This window comes from Rhodnius prolixus, unplaced genomic scaffold (genome assembly GCF_049639745.1).
Source record: "Rhodnius prolixus isolate KJV_2025 unplaced genomic scaffold, Rpr scaffold_12, whole genome shotgun sequence".
Classification (NCBI taxonomy): Eukaryota; Metazoa; Arthropoda; class Insecta; order Hemiptera; family Reduviidae; genus Rhodnius; species Rhodnius prolixus.
In genome coordinates, this window is record NW_027411635.1 from 3,298,333 (window position 1) to 3,321,778 (window position 23,446).

The following is a 23,446-nucleotide window of genomic DNA, read 5'->3' on the forward strand; positions in this document are numbered from 1 at the left end:
GGGCATCGAGTTAGGAGAGGTTATGAATTGGGGTTTTGCTCCTCACCCTCCCTGGCTATTGCCCTCGGCAAATGTCCGCATGGACCTGGCAATCCACAAAAAAGAAGAAACTCCCCCCGTTGTCTATAGACAAAAGTTATTAGAAATGATGAATTTTTACTACGATTCCCGACCTGTCTTTACGGATGAGTCGAAGATGGGCAACGGTGTGGGTAGCGCTGTGTACACAGAGGGAGTTACCCTTAGTTGGACACTCCCTCATTATGCATCGGTGTACACGGCCGAGTTGTATGCTATATGCCAGGCCCTAAAGCTAATAATAGACAAAAATTACAATAAAGCGTTGGTGTTAACTGACTCACTAAGTGCAGTCATGGCTCTCCGGGATAAGTTCTCGATGGACCCGTTGGTATCCAAAATATTTTATTATTTATCTGAGTTGCGTTCACGTGGTCAAAGGGTGACGTTCGCTTGGGTCCCGGGCCACATTGGTGTGTCCGGCAATGAACGAGCGGACGAGGCGGCCAAACGCGCCGCCTCTACAACTACTGAGGAAGTCATCCCTGTGCGCCTAATAAGAACTAAATGGCAAGCGCAGTGGGACCGCACAAACGAAAAATTAAGGGAAATAAAACCACGTGTTTTGAATGCTACAGTCGAGAACTACCCGCGGCACGAATCTGTGATCTTGACAAGGCTAAGGATTGGACATACACGTGTGACACATGGGTACCTCCTCATTGCCGAAAGAAGGCCGAGGTGCCCACGATGCCGAGAAAGGCTGACAGTGTCGCACGTGTTGGAAGGGTGTCAGGCACTGCGTAGCCAAAGAGAAAGAGCAGGCCTGCCACATGACAAGCGCGCTACTCTTGAAGAGGGTTCTCCTTACATAAGGAGGCTATTTACATATTTAAAGGATATTAATTTATATTGTAAAATCTAGGTTAAGAATTAGGTTAGTTTATAGTTTAGTTCTTTTAAAGGGGAAAGGAATATCGAGTACTTTCCCCTTGTGTGAAATGTGGTGTGAATGTATTTATTAGCGTGAATGTATTTATTAGCGTGAATGTATTTATTGGCGCGAATGTATTTATTGGCGCGAATGTATTTATCGGCAAGAAAGTTGTATGAATGTTTAGGATAGATCACAGTACGGGGTTGAAAGAAATTTTATAAAAGTATTTCAACCCCTCTAGGTTAATTTTAGACTAAGTTTATTTTAGAATGTGCAGGAAAATTTGTTCAAAGTACTGCACATTATCATAGTTCTAAGGAAAATAGCCTCCTTATGGTAGATTAGGTTTAGTACTTGAGTTATATTCGGTAATGATAACACTTTTGGTCTTGCTTTGATATCTTTAGTTGATGTAGATAGGGGAAGGGACGGATGTATTCCACTCTCCCCCTCGTCGACTGGATCGATTGGCAAGAGGGGATGGGTGGGATATATACTCCAACATACCTGGGCTCCACCCTACCTTGCTGGGCAAGGTGCAGTATGTGGAAGCCGAAGGAATCGCGTGCCGACCCAGCTCGAGTGATTAAAAGAAGAGAGAAAGTTAAAATGATGAAGGGCGCTAATGACCTCAGCAGTCGATGCGCCCAAAAAAAAAAAAAAAAAAAAATACTAGGTAACAAAATAAACATAGTACCGACTAACAAAAACTAACTACTTATACTTTTAAAGGAATTCTCCTGTTTTGATAAAGAAACTTGAAGGTTATTTCCTAGGTAAGTACTTAGTAAACAAGTACATTTACAAAGCAGTTCCATAGGATATTAATTTTTATACGTCCTAATTTTAGGTGTTTGTTCTATTTCACTACAATACTTGGTAACAAAATAAACACAGCACCGACTAATGAAAAACCATCTATTTATAATTTTGAAGAATTCTCCTGTTTTGATAAAGAAACCTGTAGGTAGCTTCCTACGAAAGTACTTTGTAAACAAGTACATTTACAAAGCCGTTCCCTAGGTTATTAATTTTGGTACGTCCTGATTTTAGGTATTTGTTCTATTTCATTACAATACTTGGTAACAAAACAAACATAGTACCTACTAAAAAAAAAAAAAACTATAATTTCTTTTAAAGAATTCTCCTGTTTTGATAAAGAAACTTGAAGGTTGTTTCCTTGTTATCGACTTTGTAAACAGGTACATTTACAAAGCAGCTGCCTAGGATATTAATTTCGGTACATCCTATTTTTAGGTTTTTGTTCTATTTCATTACAATATTTGGTAACAAAATAAACACAGCACCGACTAATGAAAAACCATCTATTTATAATTTTGAAGAATTCTCCTGTTTTGATAAAGAAACCTGTAGGTAGCTTCCTACGAAAGTACTTTGTAAACAAGTACATTTACAAAGCCGTTCCCTAGGTTATTAATTTTGGTACGTCCTGATTTTAGGTATTTGTTCTATTTCATTACAATACTTGGTAACAAAACAAACATAGTACCTACTAAAAAAAAAAAAAACTATAATTTCTTTTAAAGAATTCTCCTGTTTTGATAAAGAAACTTGAAGGTTGTTTCCTTGTTATCGACTTTGTAAACAGGTACATTTACAAAGCAGCTGCCTAGGATATTAATTTCGGTACTTCCTATTTTTAGGTTTTTGTTCTATTTCATTACAATATTTGGTAACAAAATAAACACAGCACCGACTAATGAAAAACCATCTATTTATAATTTTGAAGAATTCTCCTGTTTTGATAAAGAAACGTGTAGGTAGCTTCCTAGGGAAGTACTGTGTAAACAATTACATTTACAAAGCCGTTCCCTAGGTTATTAATTTTGGTAGGTCCTAATTTTAGGTATTTCTTCTATTTCATTACAATACTTGGTAACAAAACAAACATAGTACCTACTAAAAAAAACAAACTATAATTGCTTATAAAGAATTCCCCTGTTTTGATAAAGAAACTTGAAGGTTGTTTCCTAGTTATCGACTTTGTAAACAGGTACATTTACAAAGCAGCAGACTAGGATATTAATTTCGGTACTTCCTAATTTTAGGTATTTGTTCTATTTCATTACAATATTTGGTAACAATACAAACACAGTAGCGACTAATGAAAAACCATCTATTTATAATTTTGAAGAATTCTCCTGTTTTGATAAAGAAACTTGAAGGTTGTTTCCTAGTTATCGACTTTGTAAACAGGTACATTTACAAAGCAGCAGACTAGGATATTAATTTCGGTACTTCCTATTTTTAGGTTTTTGTTCTATTTCATTACAATATTTGGTAACAAAATAAACACGGTACCGATTAATGTAAAACCAACTACTTATAATTTAATGAATGGGAGTTTGACCCTAGCTTTGTTAGAGTTAACATGTGAATCTTATCTCTCTCTAATTTTTGTTAAATAAGGTGATTTTGTCTTCAAAAAAGACCCTAGTTTTTTGTGTAGTAGTTAAAGAAAGTATTTTTGAAGCTTAGATAATATTTTTTAGCTTCTTAATTAAGTTAAAGTGTTAAATTCAGTGATTTTTTAGTTTATTTTATTTTATTGTTTGCGAAAAGATATTACAAGTGTACAGACATACGAATCAGGTGGGGAGTGCTCGTACAGGTAACTGGAGTGGGACAATTTTCAAGGTCATTTTAGTGCTCACTACTGTGGCTTATATTAACTAGAGCCGGCTGATTGAACGGACTTCTGATTTAATTTAATACCATTTTAATATTTTGCGATTATCTTTAATTATTATTTTTATTTTTCTTTAAAATGGCCGAAATAAACACGAAAGAGGCTTTAGCAGAAATATTAGACAAATTTAAAAGCATGGAATTTAAGTTTGATGAGTTTAAAAAAGCGGTGAATGAGTCTAATGTAAACATGATTTCAGAAATAAAAGAAAGTACTGAAATCATGAAAAATAAAGTGAATGACTTGGAAAAAAGAATTGTATTCTTAGAGAAAGAGTCCGATGGAACTGTATCTGATACCAGTAAGCCGGAAGATTGGCGAACAAAAAATTTAATTATCTACAATATAGCGAGCGAAGGAAGTGAAAATTTAAATCAATTGGAGAATATTGTTTTGTCGCTGTTTAGAGATAAATTGCGGCTGGGTATTACTCTGAAAGAAAGAAAGAAAGAAAGAAAGAAAGAAACTTTTATTTTGTCCTGGGACAATATCCCTTAAGGACAACAAACAAAATTTAAATTACAAAATTAATTACAATAAGTTCTCTATAAGTAAAAGCAATATAAAAGTAAAATTATTATAACAAAAATTACATTGAAATGCACTTAATTAATAGATATAAAACTAAATAATAAATTCTCTAATGAGAAGCGTCTTCTATGAAGGACCGCATTAAGAAATCATACAATGCATTTTTAAATGAAGCTATTGTACTTTTATGAATTAATGTAAGAGGTAAAGAATTCCAGAAAAGGGAAGATTGCACAAGAAATGAATTTTTATAGGTAACTGTTCGATATGGAGAAATATAAAATTTGGAATTAGCAGTTCTGGTATTTTTTAAATCTAATTGGGCCTTCCTAATAAACAGATTAAATAAATATTCAGGACGTTTATTTTTTAGAAGCATAAACAGAAACCTTCCCAATAAATACTTCCTTCTATACTTGACATTCAACCAATTAAGAAAAATAAAATGAGGAGTAATATGCTCATCTCTTCTTACATTTAGAATAAAACGAACACAGGAATTTATTGACCTTTGTAATTTTATGTTCAATTCAGCTGTTAAATCATTGTACACTAGCGAACAGTAATCTAAATGCGGAAATATAAGTGTAGTAATCAGCTGTTTTCTTAGCGAAATAGGCAGAATATTCCTATTGTATTTAAGCTGGCACAAAGTTTTAGAAATTTTGTTAGATATGTCACCAACATGATTATTCCATGATAGAGTACTAGTAATAGTGACACCCAAACATTTAGCAGAATCTACATAAGGAATAGAAGCCTGATCTATTGTTATTTTTGAAATAGAACTCATATCAATATCGTTGACATATCTGGCACTTCCAACAATCATGGCTTTGGTTTTGGAAACATTAAACTCAATACAATTTTGTTTCACCCATTCATTAATTGAATAAACATCGGAATTGACTTGGGCTATACCCTGTTCTAATTCAGACAATAGGCAATGAAGGTATATCTGTAAATCATCTGCATATAGACTATATTTGCAATGCTTGATAGATGATGAGATGTCATTGATATACAGAGAGAACAGAAGAGGACCTAGAACAGAACCTTGGGGTACACCCGAATAAACTGGTTCCCATGATGAATAATCTCCATGCCCAGAGACAACGGACTGTTTTCTATTACACAAATATGATTGAAACCATCTAAGAGTTGCATCAGAAAATTCCAATAATTTTAATTTTTTTAGAAGAAGAGTGTGATTAACTGATTCAAAAGCCTTTGTAAAATCAAACAACACTAAAATGTAGATTATATCAGAAAATTAGGCAGAAATGAAACAAATAGACCTATTTTAGTAAGATTAATTTCTTATAGAACTAAAATAGAAATCTTGTGAAATTGTTATAAACTTCGAGGCTCAGAATATTCAGTTTCAGAAGACTTCCCGCTTGGTGTTCGTCAAGTATTATTATTATTATTTATTTATTTGTTACATGGGCATAGCCCTATACAAAGGAGTTGCTACAAAAAACAAAAAACAGTACATATACAAAAAACAAAAAGAAAAACTTGTACATCTTACATAGCAAACAAAAGAAAACAATACCAGTGTTATAATTTAAGTAATAATTAATAGAAATCAAAATCTCTTGCGATAAATGAGTTATTAAATATTCATATAAATCAATAATTCATATTATTAGTTAAACACTGTATTATTCATTTAGAATAAATGCCCTCAGTTTTAACACATTTTCCACATAATAGTATAATTTTTTTATATTTTCAGCGCTGATATTATGAAATAATATTGGAAAATTAAATTGATCAACATCTTGTAAAAAACCTAAATATTTTAAACGAAATTGTAAATATATTGGGCAATTTAACAAAATATGGGACAAATCTTCAAATTGGGCGGTGTTACACAAAGTGCACTTTTCATTTGGATTTAATGTATATGTAATTTTACCAATACTAATCTTCAATACATATTTAGAGGACAAACGCAACTGAGAGAGCAATCGTATAAATTTAAAAGAAATAGGAAAATTCAAATAATTCTGTGGCTCCTGATCATTAAAAACTAACGCAGAATAGATTAAACTGAAATTGGAGCTGTGCAATTTGCAAAGGTCAGATTCTTTAAGCGACTTTTTATAGCTAACTAAAAACTGTTTCAACTGCTTCTTCAAACTGGAAATATTGTCATTGAATAAAATATCTGATTGATTTAAAGAAGGAAACAAGAAATTTAATTGTGAAACCCAATTATACTTGGTATTTACTGCATTACGACTTAATTCCAACAGCTTTAGAAAACACAGCAACGGGTATCTGTCGGGCGACATAGCTTTTAATTTATAAATCCAGTTACCAGCAAACTTGAGAAGAAGATAACTAATGTGTACCACACCAAATTCCAAACGCACGGCAAAGTTGGGCGTACAACGCGGTAATCCAAGCAAACGCTTGTAAAAATTTAGACTACATGCATCCAACGTGTTGCTGTACCTGAGCCCCTCGTCAAGTAAGAAGTGAACTTTTGGAATTTAAAAAAATGGTAATCGAAAACAAAAAAAAAGGCATTGTTGAGATATGATAAGCTGCTTATTGAAGGAAAATTATTTACTTTGGCAGAATTGAGGGAGCTAAGCCAATCAGTTAGGCAAGATGACTCAGCTTCAGGCACTGAGGAAGGAGGTTCGGGTGGTGAGGCTAAGGAGAGAAAATTGGTTAGGAGCAAAAATAGGAATAAACATGATCTTGGATTGTTGGGCTGGCTGCAGGGAAGAAAGAAGGACACAAAAGAGAATTCGGGAAATCAGGCGGTACCGGACAGAAAGGAAGTAACCGGATATAAACGACCGAAGATGCATTCGAGTCCAGAATAGCAGAAAGAGAATCCGGAAGAATTATTGGCGATTAATGAAGATAATGGCACTGGAAACACTAATACTTTGGAATTGGAAACTAAGCATGTAAATAGTTTAACGTATGATTCATTTTATAAAATAATAAATATAGGGTTTTGGAATATTGGAGGTATGGGTGCCCTCTATCGCGTGGATAGCGTTGAAATTCAAAATTTATTAAATTTAGATATAATTTGTTTATGCGAGACTTGGGTTCACTCAGATGACTTCAGTGTTCCATCATTCCTTTCTGATTATAATGCGTACTGTGTAAAAGCGGATAAAACATTTCGAAGAGGAAGGGCCAGCGGGGGCTTATTGATTTTAATTAAAAAGGCATTGAAACTGCAAGCTAAAATAATAAGTACATGCAATGTATGGTTATTTTTACTTCTGGAATTTGCAAATGATGTTTTAATTTTGGGTACAGTATATTTAAAACCAGATATAGCTTTTGATGTAATCATTCAAGATTTAAATCGGGAATTAATAGATTTTAGACTAAACTACGGGGAGTGTGGAATAATTTTTGGGGGCGATTTTAACTCTAGATTAGGAGAATCAAATATTTTGGATAACGACATTTTTGAAGGAACTTGTTTCAAAGGTTGCAGACAATCTGCTGATAAAGAGGTGAATAGGTAGGGTACATTATTAACCGAGGTGATGGAAAATAATGGTCTGTTTGTATGTAACGGAAGATCTTATAGTGACTTCCCAGCCAACTACACTTTTATTGGTCCGCAAGGAAAAAGTGTAATTGATTTAGTCTGGTTAGATTTTCTTATGTTAAAGTATATTTGCAATTTTAATGTGACTCCAATGACTTCATTTTCCGATCATCTTTTATGTAAATTACAATTGCAAATTGCATTAACAAGCACTGTTGCAGATAAAAAGTTTAGTAGTGTATGTAACAATGATAAAAGTAATAATTATGCAAACAGAGAGATGGAACTAATCAAATTGGATCAAAATAAATTAGCAAATTTCACTCATGCGCTGAATTGCTCGGAAAACATTTATTTTAATAGCTCTTCGGTGGAGGAATTATATAACAATTTTCAGGGAACAATTAAGTCTAGCTCGTGATGTGGGTATGGTTCAACAATCACATAAATATACAAGTAATAATATTTATTATAGTAGGAATAATATTGACAATAAGTGGTTCTCTTCTGAATGTAAAAAAAATAAAAATTTAGTTAGGAAACTTTATAAAATGTGTAAAAAAAAATTCATTTAGAGATGATTTATTGAAATTGTATTTAAATGCTAAAAAATCTTATAAAGACACTATTCTTCTAGCGAAAACTAATTATTTTCGAGAGGTGCAAGAAGTTTTTAATTCTGCATTAAATTCAAAAGATTTTTGGCAAGCGGTCCGAAGATTCCAAAACAGAAATTATAATGAAAATGTTATAAGTATGAGTGATTGGGAAGTCTTTTATAAAAATTTGTTTCCGGAACGTGCGATTAGTGATAGTAATTTCTTTGGTGTCTACAATTCTGAGTTGGACTTTGAAATCACATTAGAGGAGTTACAGATTAGTATAGAATTAACAAAAAAGAATAAAGCTACCGGACCAGATCTCATTAAAAATGAATTTTTAAAAACTTTACCATCTGCGTGGGTTCACTATATGTTGAATATGTTGAATATAATTTGGTCAAGGGAAATTATCCCTTCCGAATGGAATAAAGTTAATACCAAGCTGTTATTTAAAAAAGGTGATCGACTAAACCCAATAAATTATAGGCCAATTTCATTAGTTAACACGATTACTAAGGTTTTTACTAATATTTTGAATATGAGATTATCTTGCTGGGCAGAAAAGTATAAGATCATACCTAAGGAACAGTTAGGTTTTAGAAAAGAGAGAGGGTGCCGTGATGCGGTATTTATTTTGAGTTCTATTATTAATATAAACTTGAGACTAGAAAAAAGTAAAATATTTGCGGTATTCGTAGACTTTCGAAGAGCATTTGATTCGTTAGATCATGAAAAATTATGGTTCAAAATGTTAAACATAGGTGTTAGTCCGAAATTCATAAGGGTTTTAAAAAAGTTGTACGATGAGGCGAAAGTGACTATAATAGAGGGAGGGATGAAATCCAAAGAAATTGAGATAACGCGAGGTGTGTTACAAGGGGAAGTATTGAGCCCTCTGCTGTTCTCACTATTTTTAAGTGATATAGTCAAATTTTTTGAGGATAACGGCGTGAGGGGAGTCAATATTAAGACAAATAAAGAGTTATTAATGCTCCTTTATGCGGACGACATAGTTATCTTAGGTTCGTCTTGGAGGGATACCCAATATAAACTTAATGTTTTACAAAAATATTGCGATGAGAACTGTCTCGAGGTAAATATCTCAAAAACTGTTGTGGTACCTTTCAGTAAAACGGGCTCAATAAAAAATATTAAAGCTTTATACTATAATAAAGAATTCGTACAATTAAAATCTTCCTTTGTTTATTTAGGGGTTCCATTTTCGTCCAGCGGCAAGTTTCGCCGGGCATCGGAATATTTTGCTGCTAAAAGTAAAGTCGCTATCCCACAGGTTTTGAAAGTTCTAGCGAAATGTAAGTGCAATACATGGAAACCAAAAATTTTGCTATTCAGTTCACTTGTTTCATCAGTTTCATTATATTGTTCTGAAATATGGGCTCTCCCTTACACGGATATTATTGAAAAAATTCAAATTAGATTCTTTAAGATATTATTAAATTTGCCGCTTCATACCCCCGATCTCTATATTAGGTTAGAAACTTGTCAGGTACATTTGAAGTCTATTGTATTTAAAAGAGCTTTGAAATGGTGGCTCAAATTACTAATGGAACCTGAGGAGAGCGACTTGAGATTATGTTTTGCAAGACTGATTGCTTTAATGCAAAGTAAAAATGTACCATATAATTGGGCTAAGTTTTTGTACAGCTCTTTAACAACTATTGGGGCACAAGATCTTTGGATAGCACAGAATTCTAATTTGTTAAAAGAACAATTCAAAAATTAATTGACGAGATTTAATAATAACTGTATAAGTGTAGATATAGACAAAGCGCTGACCTCCTCCTACAACCTTTATTTTAAAAATAGTTTACCCCCATTAACCGCAGAAAGCACATATCTTGTAAATAAAGTGCACATTAATAAAATCAAGTTAATAGCCCAAATTCGTCTGGCCTCGAAAAAATACCCATCTATCTGCATACAAGGGCATAAATTTAAATTTGACATAAAAAGGAAATGTATATTATGTAACCTGGAATCAGATGATTTAGTCCACTTCTTTCTAGCGTGCCCATCTCTTAACTCCCTTCGGGAGAAATATATAAATAGATATATAATTGGTTGTGGTGAGCCTTTTTTGATATTGTTAACAGTGGACACTTTAGAAAAAATTAGTAATATCTTTTATTTTACTGTACAAGCTCTCCACTTAAGGGATTCTCTCCAAATTAGTTAAATAAGCAAAAATTTAATATTATGTACTAGTTATCCAAGAGTGTATTTTTTTTTATTTTTTTATTTTTTTTATGCATAAGTTGTAACTTTTCTTTTATTTATTCTTAGTTCCTAGTTTTAGTTTAACCCAGAATAGTATATTATGTTTATTTGTTTATATATTAGAAAGAGAGGGAGAGTGAGAAAGAAAAAATGAGATTATAATATTATATGGAATTTTCTATTATATTTATAAAAGTTATGTACTTATTCTTTATGTTTATAATTTATACAGTTTTAGTTTATTTCTTTTGTTGGGTCAAATTTCACTGTTATATACAATTGTATTTAAACAGTTATCAATAAATAAATAATAATAATGAATGCTCCTGTTTTGATAAAGAAACTTGTAGGTTATTTCCTAGGTAAGTACTTTGTAAACAAGTACATTTACAAAGCAGTTCCCTAGGATATTCATTTTGGTACGACCTAATTTTAGGTGTTTGTTCTTATTCATTACAATACTAGGTAAGAAAATAAACATAGTACCGACTAACAAAAACCAACTACTTATACTTTTAAAAAAATTCTCCTGTTTTGATAAAGAAACTTGAAGGTTGTTTCCTTGTTATCGACTTTGTAAACAGGTACATTTACATTGCAGCTGCCTAGGATATTAATTTCGGTACTTCCTAATTTTAGGTATTTGTTCTATTTCATTACAATATTTGGTAACAAAATAAACACAGTACCGACTAATGAAAAACCATCTATTTATAATTTTGAAGAATTCTCCTGTTTTGATAAAGAAACCTGTAGGTAGCTTCCTACGGAAGTACTTTGTAAACAAGTACATTTACAAAGCCGTTCCCTAGGTTATTAATCTTGGTACGTCCTGATTTTAGGTATTTGTTCTATTTCATTACAATACTTGGTAACAAAACAAACATAGTACCTACTAAAAAAAAAACAACTATAATTTCTTTTAAAGAATTCTCCTGTTTTGATAAAGAAACTTGAAGGTTGTTTCCTTGTTATGGACTTTGTAAACAGGTACATTTACAAAGCAGCTGCCTAGGATATTAATTTCGGTACTTCCTAATTTTAGGTATTTGTTCTATTTCATTACAATATTTGGTAACAAAACAAACACAGTAGCGACTATTGAAAAACCATCTATTTATAATTTTGAAGAATTCTCCGGTTTTGATAAAGAAACTTGTAGGTAGCTTCCTACGGAAGTACTTTGTAAACAAGTACATTTACAAAGCTGTTCCCTAGGTTATTAATTTTGGTACGTCCTGATTTTAGGTATTTGTTCTATTTCATTACAATACTTGGTAACAAAACAAACATAGTACCTACTAAAAAAAAAAACAACTATAATTTCTTTTAAAGAATTCTCCTGTTTTGATAAAGAAACTTGAAGGTTGTTTCCTTGTTATGGACTTTGTAAACAGGTACACTTACAAAGCAGCAGACTAGGATATTAATTTCGGTACATCCTAATTTTAGGTGTTTGTTCTTATTCATTACAATCTTTAACAAAAACTTACAGTTTAAAATGTTAAGTATAAGGGTTGATTAAACGCCAAAAGGTACACAAATCAGCAAGTACCCAACATTTCATTAATACTTCATTAATATTTAAGTAATTCTACTGCATTAATTTTCATTAATATTTTTTTGAATTTATTAGATGTTTCACAGACCCTTATGCTGGCCATTTTAATCTACAAAATATTTGTTCAAGTAGAACACCATTTAACTTAGATTGACTGTAATATCTAATCAACAAACTATTAATCACAGGTTAAAAAGAAAAACTTTATTAAAAAAAATAAAAAAAAAATATGAGGCTAGAAAATTCAAAAACTTTTTTAAAAAAATGCTTACACCAACATTCATCAATGATTTCATTTATTTATTTTTATTTTTAAATAAAAATCGTTGGTTTAAGTTAATTCTTCGATTAAAGTAATTGTTATTTTATGTAGTAGTCAAACGTTTATAATAATAGGTAATAATTATCTGGCTTTATCGCAAATAATATAGTTTTCTTCAATTACATTCTCCATCTAGGTCTTCCCACAGTATTATATATTTGGAATATAAGATAAATAAGATATGCATATTTTTATGACAGCTAACATAATTATTCCAGTATTTTACTATAAGTAAAATTAGAGGGACTACATTAAATTACAATTGAGAAATGAATAATTATTGTTGAATAATTTACTTGATATTACCTACGCGTTATTTGTGCTCACAAATACTTCGGAAAGACGAATTCTAGACTGAAATATTGTTTTAAATCCGTGATTCAAATTTAAATAGTAGCCGACTCTACTTAGTCTTTTTCTACTTTAACGTGCATGTACATACTCGTACATACATGTGACTACTCAGAATAAATAGCATAATAAAGATAAGTCAGAAGAATAATTTGGAATAAAGCTAAAATAAAGTACCTATTTAATTATGAAGATATAATATACATTTTATCATAATTAGAACAAAAAAATAAAATATTATGAATGAACAAAGGGAAGGGATTAGCTATGCGGTTAGCGTATTGGATTCCCACGTGGAGGTTCCGGGTTCGAATCCAGCTGCAGACCCTTAGATTTTCTCTTTCTAAGAGCTTCTTACAGCTCACTGTCCGGGTGATGGACAGTGTTGTCTGTAACGAGAGAACACTGTCCGGAGGCCGGCAGTGCACTGAAAAAAGCTCCGGGCGCCAATAACCTTGATGTTGACGCGACTTAAATCATAAAAGAAAAGAAAAAGAAAATGGATGAACTGGCCAGCATAAGGGTCTGTGAAACATCTAATAAATTCAAAAAAATATTAATGAAAATTAATGCAGTAGAATTACTTAACTATTAATGAAGTATTAATGAAATGTTGGGTACTCGCTGATTTGTGTACCTTTTGGCGTTTAATCAACCTTTATACTTAACTTTTTAAACTGTAAGTTTTTGTTAAGGAGATTTTTGTAACTTTTGGATAGATTTTTCTTTTTGTCTATTTTGCAAAGTTATATATCTGCTTTACAGATTTTTTTAAAATTTGGGATAAGCAATTCTATCATTATAACCTGATAAGGTGTTAAATCGGAACCTAACTACCACTGGAGAGATCTTTTTAAATAATGATTATAGTTGCGGTCCCCAAACCATCCTCAATAACAATTTTTTTGAGAAAGCATTTTGAATAAAATAGGAAGGTATTTGTACGTAAATAGCAAAATTAAACTGCGATTTCAGTTCTTCCCTTTAAGAGAAGTAAGAAAAATAAACTGCGAATACAGTACTTCTCCCTAAAAGGCAAAGATTTTGAATCGAACGACAATTCATTCATGTAAATCGGTTCACTCATTGATAATTTTAACGATTGCAGTACTTCCTCTTAGTACGTGTAAGAGCATGATGGCACTTCACAGCCACGTAGAGGAGCTTTGATCACTTCTTCATGCTAAATTTTATCAAAATCGGACTAAGCGTTATAGAAATATTGGTAATAATAGTTTTAGAAAGGGCCTTACCTGGGTGGGGCAAACTCCCCTCCTTATGAGGCAAAGCGTCGAGACTTTTAAAGTGCAAATCTGTACAAAATTTCGATTCGAATGACACTTCATTCATGAAAATCGGTTCACGTTTCGATAATTTGAAACAATTGCTATACTTCCCCTTAACAAGTGTAAGAGCAGATCGTCGTTTTAATGTTACGTAGGGGAGCCCTAACCCTGTCATCCTACCAAATTTTATCAAAATCGGGCTAAGATTTACAGAGTAATTAATGATAATAATTTTGGAGGGGGCCTTACATAAAAGGGGCTAACTCCTCTCCCATTCCATGTACAGCGTCGAGACCCCCAAAAGGCACATCTACATAAAATTCCGAATCGAATGATACCTCATTCATGAAAATCGGTTCACGCGTTTAGGCGCTACGTTGTTTACAAAAAAGGTAACAACAACAAGAAGAAGAACAAGAACAAGAACAATTTTTGAAAATGCCGTTTTTGCTCATTTTCAGCATCTTTTTTCTCAAAATCTATCAAATCTAGGTTGTTGCAAAAAAATTACAGTCATAAAGGAGGATTTGCCCTATATTATGAAGAAAATTTGGGAATTTTATCTTTTATAGAAAAAGAGAAAAAAATTGTCAAAGTTGGGTGTTTTTCAACGTTACGCTTTTTCGTGCAGTTTTTGATGATCAACCCTTATACAACTGTCCTGCCGGACAGTTTTAATACTAGGTAACAAAATAAACATAGTACCGACTAACAAAAACCAACTACTTATACTTTTAAAGGAATTCTCCTGTTTTGATAAAGAAACTTGAAGGTTGTTTCCTTGTTATCGACTTTGTAAACAGGTACATTTACATTGCAGCTGCCTAGGATATTAATTTCGGTAATTCCTAATTTTAGGTATTTGTTCTATTTCATTACAATATTTGGTAACAAAATAAACACAGCACCGACTAATGAAAAACCATCTATTTATAATTTTGAAGAATTCTCCTGTTTTGATAAAGAAACTTTTAGGTTATTTCCTAGGTAAGTACTTTGTAAACAAGTACATTTACAAAGCAGTTCCCTAGGATATTCATTTTGGTACGTCCTAATTTTAGGTGTTTGTTCTTATTCATTACAATACTAGGTAACAAAATAAACATAGTACCGACTAATGAAAAACCAACTACTTATAATTTAATGAATGCTCCTGTTTTGATAAAGAAACTTTTAGGTTATTTCCTAGGTAAGTACTTTGTAAACAAGTACATTTACAAAGCAGTTCCCTAGGATATTCATTTTGGTACGTCCTAATTTTAGGTGTTTGTTCTTATTCATTACAATACTAGGTAACAAAATAAACATAGTACCGACTAACAAAAACCAACTACTTATACTTTTAAAGGAATTCTCCTGTTTTGATAAAGAAACTTGAAGGTTGTTTCCTTGTTATGGACTTTCTAAACAGATACATTCACAAAGCAGCTGCCTAGGATATTAATTTCGGTACTTCCTAATTTTAGGTATTTGTTCTATTTCATTACAATATTTGGTAACAAAATAAACACAGCACCGACTAATGAAAAACCATCTATTTATAATTTTGAAGAATTCTCCGGTTTTGATAAAGAAACTTGTAGGTAGCTTCCTACGGAAGTACTTTGTAAACAAGTACATTTACAAAGCCGTTCCCTAGGTTATTAATTTTGGTACGTCCTGATTTTAGGTATTTGTTCTATTTCATTACAATACTTGGTAACAAAACAAACATAGTACCTACTAAAAAAAAAAAAAAACTATAATTTCTTTTAAAGAATTCTCCTGTTTTGATAAAGAAACTTGAAGGTTGTTTCCTTGTTATCGACTTTGTAAACAGGTACATTTACAAAGCAGCTGCCTAGGATATTAATTTCGTTACTTCCTATTTTTAGGTTTTTGTTCTATTTCATTACAATATTTGGTAACAAAATAAACACAGTACCGACTAATGAAAAACCATCTATTTATAATTTTGAAGAATTCTCATGTTTTGATAAAGAAACTTAAAGGTGGTTTCCAAGGTAAGTACTTTGTAAACAAGTACATTTACAAAGCGGTTTTCTAGGTTATTAATTTTGGTACGTCCTGATTTTTGGTATTTGTTCTATTTCATTACAATACTTGGTAACAAAATAAACATAGTACCGACTAACGAAAAACCAACTACTTATGCTTTTAAAGAATTTTCTTGTTTTGATAAAGAAACTTAAAGTTGGTTTCCAAGGTAAGTACTTTGTAAACAAGTACATTAACAAAGCAGTCCCGTAAGATATTAATTTTAGTACGTCCTAATTTTAGGTATTTGTTCTATTTCATTACAATACTTGGTAACAAAACATAGTAACTACTAAAAAAAAAAACTATAATTGCTTTTAAAGAATTCTCCTGTTTTGATAAAGAAACTTAAAGGTGGTTTCCAAGGTAAGTACTTTGTAAACAAGTACATTTACAAAGCGGTTTTCTAGGTTATTAATTTTGGTACGTCCTGATTTTTGGTATTTGTTCTATTTCATTACAATACTTGGTAACAAAATAAACATAGTACCGACTAACGAAAAACCAACTACTTATGCTTTTAAAGAATTTTCTTGTTTTGATAAAGAAACTTAAAGTTGGTTTCCAAGGTAAGTACTTTGTAAACAAGTACATTAACAAAGCAGTCCCGTAAGATATTAATTTTAGTACGTCCTAATTTTAGGTATTTGTTCTATTTCATTACAATACTTGGTAACAAAACATAGTAACTACTAAAAAAAAAAACTATAATTGCTTTTAAAGAATTCTCCTGTTTTGATAAAGAAACATGATGTTTGTTTCCTAGGTATGTACTTTGTAAACAAGTACATTTACAAAGCAGCAGACTAGGATATTAATTTCGGTACTTCCTATTTTTAGGTTTTCGTTCTATTTCATTACAATATTTGCTAACAAAATAAACACAGTACCGACTAATGAAAAACCAACTACTTATAATTTAATGAATGCTCCTGTTTTGATAAAGAAACTTGTAGGTTATTTCCTACGTAAGTACTTCATAAACAGGTACATTTACAAAGTAGCTTCCTGGGATATTAATTTTGGTACTTCCTAATTTTAGGTATTTGTTTTATTTCATTACAATACTTGGTAACAAAACAAACATAGTACCTACTAAAAAAAAAAACTATAATTGCTTTTAAAGAATTCTCCTGTTTTGATAAAGAAACTTGAAGTTTGTTTCCTAGGTATGTACTTTGTAAACAAGTACATTTACAAAGCAGTTCCCTATGATATTCATTTTGGTACTCCCTAATTTTAGGCATTTGTTCTATTTCATTACCTATTCTAAGTAACAAAATAAACACAGTATGTATCAATTAACGAAAAACCAACTACTTATACTTTTAATGAATTAGCGAAATAAACATAGTACCAAATAATGAAAAACAAACTACTTTCAGAGAGCACTTCCCATGTCAGCGGTAAGCAACAAAACCACTAGCTACGAGAAAATTTTTTAATAAAAGTAAAATCACTCCTCCTGTTGTGGACGACTTAATAAATTTATTATTTTTAATAAGCAGTTAATACAGTAAATATACATCCATATAGTTTTTTATAAACTACTGATGCTTTCCAATATTTCCCATTTCTCAGCTCAGTCATAACAGTTTATGGTTTTGGGATTACGAAATCATATTTTTGGTTTTAATAGGAAGTGGTTTAAAAAGAAATTTACTAATTTCATCTCAGCACTGTTATTACGACCTTCAAAGTGAGCATAATCTTTAAAGGTACACCTGCTAAAAATAATTTTACAAAAATTCGAGTGTATAGGGGGGAATTGATTCTTGTCTTGTAATATAACTTTACTTATTTAATTATTTTGTGATAATAATGTTATAATGTTTCTAGAGTTTTAATCTTATATTTCATTTACCAGGAAATTAGGAATGAATCCATTTCTTATATCGATCTGTAAGATTTTAAAACAGGCAACGTTTCGCGTAATGAAAGGACCACCTTCCCGAACACAAAAACCATCCTTGATTAGAAATGAAACTTGAAGGTTGTTTCCTAGGTCAGTACTTTGTAAACAAGATGTTTTACAAAGCAGTTGCCTAGGATATTAATTTTGGTACTTCCTAATTTTAGGTATTTGTTTCTATTTCATTACAATACTTGGTAACAAAATAAACACAGTACCGATTAACGAAAAACCAACTACTTATAATTTTAAAAAATTCTCCTGTTTTGATAAAGAAACTTGAAGGTTGTTTCCTTGTTATGGACTTTGTAAACAGGTACATTTACAAAGCAGCAGACTAGGATATTAATTTCGGTACTTCCTATTTTTAGGTTTTCGTTCTATTTCATTACAATATTTGCTAACAAAATAAACACAGTACCGACTAATGAAAAACCAACTACTTATAATTTAATGAATGCTCCTGTTTTGATAAAGAAACTTGTAGGTTATTTCCTAGGTAAGTACTTTGTAAACAAGTACATTTACAAAGCAGTTCCCTAGGATATTCATTTTGGTATGTCCTAATTTTAGGTGTTTGTTCTTATTTATTACAATACTAGGTAACAAAATAAACATAGTACCGACTAACAAAAACCAACTACTTATAATTTTGAAGAATTCTCCGGTTTTGATAAAAAACTTGTAAGTTGTTTCCTAGGTCAGTACTTTGTAAACAAGATGTTTTACAAAGCAGTTGCCTAGGATATTAATTTTGGTACTTCCTAATTTTAGGTGTTTGTTCTATTTCATTACAATACTTGGTAACAAAATAAACACAGTACCGATTAACGAAAAACCAACTACTTATAATTTTAAAAAATTCTCCTGTTTTGATAAAGAAACTTGAAGGTTGTTTCCTAGGTAAGTACTTTGTAAACCAGTACATTTACAAAGCCGTTCCCTAGGATATTACTTTTGGTACCTCCTAATTTTAGGTATTTGTTCTATTTCATTACAATACTTGGTAACAAAATAAACACAGTACCAAGTAACGAAAAATTAACTATAATTGCTTTTAAAGAATTCTCCTGTTTTGATAAAGAAACTTGTAGGTTGTTTCCTAGGTAAGTACTTTGTAAGCAAGTACATTTACAAAGCAGTTCCCTAGGATAATAATTTTGGTACGTCCTCATTTTAGGTATTTGCTCTACTTCATTACAATACTTGGTAACAAAATAAACATAGTACCGACTAACAAAAAACCAACTATAATTGCTTTTAAAGAATTCTCCTGTTTTGATAAAGAAACTTGTAGGTTGTTTCCTAGGTAAGTACTTTGTAAACAAGTACATTTACAAAGCAGTTCCCTAGGATAATAATTTTGGTACGTCCTCATTTTAGGTATTTGCTCTACTTCATTACAATACTTGGTAACAAAATAAACATAGTACCGACTAACAAAAAACCAACTATAATTGCTTTTAATGAATTCTCCTGTTTTGATAAAGAAACTTGTAGGTTGTTTCCTAGGTAAGTACTTTGTAAACAAGTACATTTACAAAGCAGTTCCCTAGGATAATAATTTTGGTACGTCCTCATTTTAGGTATTTGCTCTACTTCATTACAATACTTGGTAACAAAATAAACATAGTACCGACTAACAAAAAACCAACTATAATTGCTTTTAAAAAATGCTCTCAATTTCAGCGAAGAGCAACAAATGATTTGCTAAGAGAAAGTTGATTACTTAAAAATAAAATCACTCCTCCTGTGGTTGATGATTTACAGAAATTTTTATTTTTAATACGCATTTAAGCCAGTACATATGTATATAACCATACCGTTCTTTATAAACTATGCATTTATTTCTATATTTCCCATTTCTTTTCCGTCGGACTATTCATTATTTTAAGTGTACGTTGGTCATAAGAATAGTTTTTTATATTTCATTAGAAAGCGGTATTGTACGATAATATTGTTAAAATGTTCCAATAGCTTAGTTCTATTCATATGTTTCATTTACCACGAAATTAGGAATGGACACATTGCTAAAATCGATCCGTGAGATATTAAACCAACCAAAGCCTTGCGTACTTATAGGTACAACATTCCGAACACAAAAACCATCCTTGGTTAGAAATGAAACTTGAAGGTTGTTTCCTAGGTCAGTACTTTGTAAACAAGATGTTTTACAAAGCAGTTGCCTAGGATATTAATTTTGGTACTTCCTAATTTTAGGTATTTGTTCTATTTCATTACTTACTTTTATGTAACGAAATAAACATAGTACCAAGTAACGTAAAAATTCATTTACTATTAAAGAATGCATCTCATTTATGCAGTGAAGACATAAAATATTAAGCAATGAAACGCTTATTGAATAAAATTAAATCCCACCCTTAGTGATGGATGATTTACTATAATTAATATTTTTAATTCGCTACAAATACAGTAGTTAATTAACCACACCGTTTTTTATAAACTACACATGTACTCCAATGTTTTCTATTTCTGATTTGCGTCCTGACAGTTTATGGTTTTAGGATTACGTAACCATGTTTTTGGTCTTTAATTAAAAGTAGTTTAAAACGAAATTTACTAATTGCATCCTAGCAACCTCATTACTATCTTTAAAGTGGGTATAGATTGTAAAGGTGCACCTGCAAGAAATAATAATTTACGAAAATTCCATTGGAAAGAAGTGATTGCTATAATTTATTATAACTTGTGTTAATTACTTACGAAGTCAATGTTGAAATGTATAGAGTGGATTAATCTTAAATCACCGAAGTCAATGTTGAAACTTATAGAGTGGATTAATCTTAAATTTACCAGGAAATTAGGATGGAACACATTCCTAAAATAGCTCCGTAGGATTTTAAACAAAGAACCATTATGCGCAATTAAAGGACCAACTTACTCGAAAAAAAAACCATATCATGTTAACAAAATAAAATTAATGCTTGTGTCCTAGGTTAGTAACTTTGTAAACAGGAATGTTTACAAAGCAGTACCCTAGGATATTACTTTTGGTACTCCCTAATTTTAGGTATTTGTTCTATTTCATTACCTATTCTAAGTAACGAAATAAACGCAGTACCGTATCCCACAAAATATTAGTTACGAGAAGCTTATTTACTAAAAATCATTATTTTTAATACGCATTAGATACAGTTCTTAATTAAACTCTATAAATTTCTATAAAGTACGCATCTATTTTAATATTACCTAATTCCGTTTATCGTTTTCATAGTTTATGGTTTTCTAGTTATGAACTTTGTAAAATGTTAAGTTTGCAGAGTGATTGTCTAGGGCAGCGTTTCCCAACCTGTGGTACGCGAAAAATAATCAATATAAAAATTTTTAAAAAAAATTAAATAATAAAAATATCATAGAAACGTTTTTCCTATAATTCATAAAAAATATTTTAATTAATAATATGTATCTTTAACAAAAACTTACAGTTTAAAATGTTAAGTATAAGGGTTGATTAAACGCCAAAAGGTACACAAATCAGCAAGCACCCAACATTTCATTAATTCTTCATTAATATTTAAGTAATTTTACTGCATTAATTTTCATTAATATTTTTTAGAATTTATTAGATGTCACAGACCCTTATGCTGGCCATTTTCGTCTACAAAATATTTGTTCAAGTAGCACTGTAGATTGACTGTAATATCTAGTTATTTATAATAATCAAACTATTAAATACAGGTTAAAAAGAAAAACGTTATAAAAAATAAAAAAAAATTATGAGGCTAAAAAATTCAAAACTTTTTTTTATAAAAAAAAATGTAATATGTAATATAAAGTAAATAAGATATGTATATTTTTAGGACAGCTAATTATTCCAGTATTTTACTATAAGTAAAATTAGGGGGACTAAATTAAATTACAATTGAGAAATCAATAATTGTTGTTGAATAATCTACTTGTTATTAACTGTGTGTTATTTGTGCTCACGAATATTTCGGTAAGACGAATTCAAGACAGTAGCCTACTCTAACTTTGTCTTTTTCTACTTTAACATGCATGTACATATGTGTGATTTATCATAATTATAACAAAAAAATATAAATGAAGTGGCCAGCATAAGGGTCTGTGACATCTAATAAATTCTAAAAAATATTAATGAAAATTAATGCAGTAAAATTACTTAAATATTAATGAAGAATTAATGAAATGTTGGGTGCTTGCTGATTTGTGTACCTTTTGGCGTTTAATCAACCCTTATACTTAACATTTTAAACTGTAAGTTTTTGTTAAAGAGATTTTTGTACCTTTTGGATAGATTTTCCTTTTTGTCTATTTTACAAAGTTACATATCTGCTTTACAGAATTTTTTAAATTTGGAATAAGCAATTCTATCATTATAACCTGATAAGATGGTAAGTCGGAACCGTAACTACCACTAGAGAGATCTTTTTAAAGAATGATTATCGTTAAGGTCCCCCAAACCATCCTCAGTAACAACTTTTTTTGAAAAAGCGTTTTGAATAAAATAGGAAGGTATTTGTGCGTAAATAGCAAAATTAAACTGCGATTTCATTACTTCCTTTTAAGAGGAGTAAGAAAAATAAACTGCGATTGCAGTACTTCTAGGCAAAGAGGCAAAGATTTTTTAATCGAACGACAATTCATTGATTTAAATCGGTTCACTCATTGATAATTTAAACGATTGCAGTACTTCCTCTTAGTAGGTGCAAGAGCATCAGCAATGTAGAGGAGCTTTAACCACTTATTCGAGCTGAATTTTATCAAAATCGGACTAAGCGTTATAGAAATATTGGTAATAATAGTTTTAGAAAGGGCCTTATTTGGGTGGGGCAAACTCCCCTCCTTATGAGGCACGGCGTCGAGACCTTTATAGTGCAAATCTGTACAAAATTTCGATTCGAATGACATTTCATTCATGAAAATCGGTTCACGTGTCGATAATTTGAAACGATTCCTATACTTCCCCTTAACAAGTGTAAGAGCTGATTGCCGCTTTAATGTTACGTAGGGGAGCCCTAACCCTATCATCCTACCAAATTTTTTCAAAATCGGGCTAAGATTTACAGAGTAATTAGTAATAATAATTTTGGAGGGGGCCTTACATAAAGGGGGCTAACTCCTCTCCCATTCGATGTACAGGATCGAGACCCTCAAAAGGCACATCTACATAAAATTCCGAATCGAATGACACCTCATTCATGAAAATCGGTTCACGCGTTTAGGCGCTACGTTGTTTACAAAAAAGGTAACAAGAAGAAGAAGAACAACAACAACAACAACAACAAGAACAAGAACAAGAACATTTTTTGAAAAAGCCGTTTTTGCTCATTTTCAGCAACTTTTTTCTCGAAACCTATTAGATCTGGGTGGTTGCAAAAAAATTACAGCTATAAAGGAGGGTTTGCCCTATATTTTAAAGAA